Source organism: Dipodomys spectabilis, unplaced genomic scaffold (genome assembly GCF_019054845.1).
Source record: "Dipodomys spectabilis isolate Male_0828 unplaced genomic scaffold, ASM1905484v1 ptg000420l, whole genome shotgun sequence".
NCBI classification, from domain to species: domain Eukaryota; kingdom Metazoa; phylum Chordata; class Mammalia; order Rodentia; family Heteromyidae; genus Dipodomys; species Dipodomys spectabilis.
The window spans coordinates 1882240-1888239 of NW_024871097.1; positions in this window are offsets into that span (position 1 = coordinate 1882240).

Below are 6000 nucleotides of genomic sequence, written 5' to 3' on the forward strand. Positions count from 1 at the left end.
GGCCTGAGTCCCCAGTGTCAAGCTGCTAAAGTGTTGGTTTCATGCTTCCCTGGTTGTGTTAGAATTTTCCTCAACTATTGGCACTAATACTGCATATCGCCTGGCTCTAATCTGAATTGGTAGAACGTGCCTGTATTTTGAGGAAGAACGGAATAGACAACTGTAGACCATAGGGACATATAAGCTAAACAAATCATTTGAAGCATGGCATAAAGACAAATAAGTTTATTGCCACTGGTCTGTTCCTGTCTTTACTGTTAATTCTGCATGGCCTGTGAATGATGTCATACATATCCAAATAGCCATTGGCAGAAATAAGGTTTCTCATCCTGTCCTAAAAACAAAACAAAAACCAACCAAAAATATTATGTATGAGTCCAGCAATTTACTCTAATTAAAGACCAATCTGTCCTAGTTTATGAAAAAATGTCCTTTATTCAAGTGCTGCTACTTTTTCTAACCACAAATAAAATGAATTCTGTAGTAGACTGTAGAATTGTATACCACCACTGCCATTTTAATTCACAAGCAATTCAGACAATTAAATGTTTATTTATTTATTTTTGCCAGTTGTGGGGCTTGAATTCAGGACTTGGGCACTGTCCCTGAGACTCTGTGCTCAAGTTAGTCAGCACTCTACCAGTTGAACCAGGGAACCACTTCTGTCTTTTGAATTTTTAATTGGAGGTAAGAGTCTTATGGGGACTTTGCTTCCTGGGCTGGCATTGAACTTAGCCTCATGAGTAACTGGGATTAAAGCCATGAGCCACTGGCACCTGGCTTCAAATAGTCTGTTTTTATTATTATTGTGAAAATACCATACAGAGGGGTTACAATTACATGAGAAAGGTAATAAGTATATTACCTTTCTATATATATATATATATATTGTTGCCCCCTCCTTTGTTTCTCCTTCCCATCCCATCTTATCTCCCACCCACACCTCCCAATTTACCACCCCCCACTCCCTACCACCCCGGGCCAAAGTTGTAAAATTCGTTTTTTGACAAAATGTTTTGTATATCTCTTGGTTACAATGGGTCCACCTGTATGCCTATGTAAAGAATTGTTTTTTCCCTTCCCCTCCAGAAATTATACAAACATCAAATAGAGTGAAAGCAAGGGTTATACCGTTGGGGAAGGACATACAAAGCAACAAAAAATCATCTAATAAATATGTTAGAAACAATCACAAGTAAGAGAAAGCATTGGAATCCTTATTTTGGTGGTACATTTCACTTAACATCAACTTATCTGACCGTTTCTGCTTGTCTTAGACATATACCAGTTATTGCAAATAAGGGAAACCATGGAACCTATGTTTCTTTGGGCCTGGCTTACTTCACTTAATATACTTTTTTCCAAGGCTTTCCATTTCCTAACCAATGGGGCAATGTCATCCCTGGTGATGGAGACATAGAATTCCATTGTGTATATATAGCACATTGATCCATTCATCTACTCAGGGGCATCTGGGTTGGTTCGATATCTTAGCTATGGTAAATAATGCTGCAATAAACATAGTTGTGCTGGTAACTTTAGTATGGTCTTGTTTGTGATCATTTTGGCAAATCCCCAAAAGTTGGATTGCTGGGTCATAGGGGAGCTCTATGTGGAGTCTTTTGAGCAACCTCCATACTGCTTTCCAAAGTGGTTTAAAAAATTTACACTGCCACTAACAATGCAGTAAGGTTCTCTTTTGGCCAAATCTCCTCCAGCATCTGTTGTTATTAGAGCTCTTGATTATAGTCATTCTAACTGGGGTGAGGTGATATCTCAGTGTTGTTTTGATTTGAATTTCTTTGATGGCTAGAGAGGTTGAGCATTTCTTCAGGTGTCTATTGGCCATCCTTTTTTCTTCTTCAGAGAATTTTCTCTTTAAGTCTTAGCTTACTTATTTATTGGGCAGTTAATTCTTTGCGAACTTGTTGTTGGGGGATTTAATTTTTTGAGTTCCAAGTATATTTTAGTTATGAGACCCTTGTCCGTAGTATGGCTAGTGAAGATCTCCCAGTAGTGAGCTTTCTATTGATCTTGCTACCTATGACCTTTGCCCTGCAGAATCTCTGCAATTTCATGCAATCCCATTTGTCCAACCTTTCTTTGAATGGTTGTGTTTCTGAGTTTCTATTAAGAAAATTTCTGCCTGTGCCAAGGAGATCTAGGGTTTCTCCTATTCACGGACTCCACTCACAAATTACTCAGCTGATTCAAAACTTTGGCAAAGTGGCAGGGTATAAAATTAACCCTCAAAAAGCAATGGCTTTTCTGTATGCCAACAATGAGAAAAGCGTGGCTGAAATCCTTAAAGCAACTCCATTTGTAATAGCCCCACAAAATTAAAATACCTAGGAATTAACTTAACCAAAGAAGTGAAGGACGTCTAGGATGAAAATTTTACAACCTGAAAAAGGAAATCAAAACAGAACTTAGAAAGTGGAAAAAACTCCCATGCTCCTGTATTGTAAGGATCAACATCGCGAAAATGGCAATATTTCCCAAGGCTATCTACCATTTCAATGGGATACGTATCCATATTCCAAACTCATTCTTCAAGAAAATAGAACAAGCAGTCCAAAAATTCATATGGAACAATAAAAGACCTCGAATAGCAAAAATGATCCTTAATAGAAAGAACAGTGCTGGAGGAATATCAATACCAAATTTCAATCTCTAGTTCAAAGCCATAGTAATCAAAACAGCTTGGTTCTGGCACAAGAACAGATTTTAGGACTAATGGAATAGAATTAATACCCCAGAAATAAACCTACAGACACAGCCACTTAGTCTTCGATAAGGGAGCTAAAAAATACAATGGAAGAAAGACAGGCTCTTCAGTAAATGGTGCTGGCAAAATTGGTTAATCATTTGTATAAAACTAAAACTAGATCCTCATATATCCCCCTGCACCAGAATCAACTCCAAATTGATCAAAGACCTCGGAGTCAAAGCAGACACTCAAATAGACATTTTTTTAAATAATGAACTGCTTAGTGCCTCTGGCTCACATATATAATCCTAGCTATTGTTAGGATTACAGGTATGAGAAACAAACACTAGATGTGTGTTGTTCATGATGGTTTGTATTGGCATGTTTTAATATTGTTCATTTCTTATACTACAATGCTCTTATTTTTATTTTCACTTAGGTGGGGGAGTGTTGAACCTTCCTTGGTTGAGATGGAGCCATGTGGAAATTCTTGCCTAGTATGGCATGGAATTCAAATCCTCCTGCTCTCAGCTCCCCATGGACCTGGGATGATAGACATATTCCATCACACAGAGCCAGGGGTTGGGGAGCATTGCAGGTAAAACTACACTGGTCTTAAACTGATGTCCCAAATAGCTAGCTTTACAAGCATATGCCTTCAAAACCTTGTTGTGTTTCATTTCAATTTGAAGTAGTGTTTGTACATATTTAGAGATATAATGATAACACATTACTTGTTTAATATATATAAAATAGTCAATATGATTAACACGTTTATCGCCTAAAACATTGAAGCTAATGTATTTTGGTAACTCCTGCCTCTGCTAGTTATTTTTTGGAATATACCATAAACATGAATACATTGATAGTGTGCACTAGAAGACTGGAAGTTGATAGAGATAGACAAGTTAACCTATGTGCACTAAGTATATATTTATCTATTGCTCCTCTGAAGAACATTATCATATATTCACCATAACAATACCACCATATATTCACCATGACAATAATATTCCTGCAGTGTAGAATATTCCATTTCATAATCTGCCATCTTTTATCTTTTTAACACTTCCTTATAAGTATGAATGTTTTTTTGTTCCTTATAATGTTTTGAAATTATTAAGATGGAATTTTAAAAATTCATAGAATCTACTGAAATTATCTCATTTTGTTTGGTTTTGTGTTACTAAATCATTAAGACCAACTTTTCCTGAAAGTTATGCTAGCAGACTATATCACTAAATTGTGTTCTAATTACATCTTATTATTGTATTTTGATATAGGGTTTTGCTGTTGCTGTTTTATGACATAGAGTGTTGTGAAGCTGGACTAAAACATGCAATCCCACTCTCTCCAGTAACAATGCTTTATCACCAGGTGCTGGAGACTCATAATTATAACTCTCCCTAATCAGGAGGTTTAGACGTGAGATTTAGTTCAGACAGCCTGATCAGGAATTTTCATGAGTCTCTCCTCTCCAGTTCACTACAAAAAGCTTGCATTGGAACTGTGGCACAATTGGTACAGCACTACAGTCAAGGTAAAGATGCTCGGGATTGTCATATAGTCCCTGTTCAATTCCTAAAACACCCATATGCACAGACACACGTTCACCTACATACACACACACTCCCGCACACATGTACACGCACAAAATCACAGGCAATATTGTATCTTAAATACTTATCCAGAGATTGGACAACAGTCCACTTATTTGTGAAGGGTTTTCCTTTATTATTTTGATGGAGGAGGATAGTTCATGGGACACAGACAACAAGACTTTAGTGAGGAATGCTTTATTAACGACTAGCTTATAAAAAGGACAGGAGCACAGTTTTTATCTTCAAATATTACATTCCTTCAAATATAGTATTTTAAAATAATAATCATTGAATTATGAGAATGCAATGCAGCACCTCTTCCCTTTTCCCCTTCCCATCTGTCATAAAATATGATAAAATATATCAAAAGTACTCTTGTCTTACAAGACTGTACACCTGTAAAAATGTCTGACTATATGTGTAATGTTTGTTTTCAATACTTTTTTGATTTTTCCCACGTCTAAGTACTTATCTTTTTTCCAAGTGACAGCACACAGTTGCTTCAAGAGCAAACAGAAGATTAGGAAACAAAAACGTAACAATGTCTTAGGAGCACATGGCAGGCTGAGAGGGCCCTGAGAAGCAAAATGATTTGTGCAGGATGTGAAGAACAGTGACAAATAAGACCTGAATCTGACCTAGGAAGGGCTCTTTGAGGCTGAGACAATGCCGGTATCTAGTCCAAGCTGAGGATGTTGGGATTTTAACAATGTCTATATGTGTATAAACTGATGTGGGAGGGGAGGTTTCAGCCTCCAGTTTGTCTTTGGGATGGTCTTATGTGAGAAAGCAGCGTAGAACATTGGGCTCTGAGAGATGACACTACCTCCCTCATAATGGAATTCTGAGCGCCAAGTAACTGTAACTGACAGCTCAAGCCAGCTCACTTGGCCTGTGGCTCAGGAACAAGAAAGATGTTCCTGTGTTGTTTTCAAAGTTCAAGAGACTCAGGTCTCAGGCATGAGAGGTGTGAGTGCCTCACTCAATGCTGCACACATTGAATCAGTGCTAAACCACGAAACCAATGTCCCAGGCCTTAGTATAATAAGAAACCAAGGGAAACACAAGGCAACTCAGGCAAGGCAGAACTATGATAGGAAACAAGAAACCAAGGGAAACACAAGGCAACTCAGGCAAGGTAGAACTATGATAGGAAACCTATTTAATCTCATCCTAGCGCACACTAGACCCTTCTTCTTTGTGCTTTTATATGTGTAGACTGAGAAAATATTTACGTGTAGTTTTCAATCCACTCTATTACAATTACTCAATTTGAAGTGTACAACTCCTTCCTGGGGTGCTGGGTACTGAGTCCTTCACGGGTTGCTGTGTTCCGAGTCCTTCACAGGGTGCTGTGTGCTGAGCCCTTCAAGGGGTGTTTTCTTTCATCTGGTCCTTGTTATAGCTCCACAAGTAAGATGATTGTGCTGGTGAGAAAGTTGAGGTTCAGATATGTCCCCAAAGAAGGGCCAAATTTATGTATGTACTGAACTCTAGTGACTTGTCTCCTACAGACAATTGTTTTGGTTTAGTTTAATCCATCATGAACCTTCAACTCAGAGCCTAGGTGCTGAATTTCCTCTTGTGCTCATGGCTAGCGCTCTATCACGTGGAGCCAAGCACCACCTTGCAGCAAAGTGTCACAGCTTAGGTGTCTTTAGATGAGGTCTGTCATTCTGCCTGCTCAGG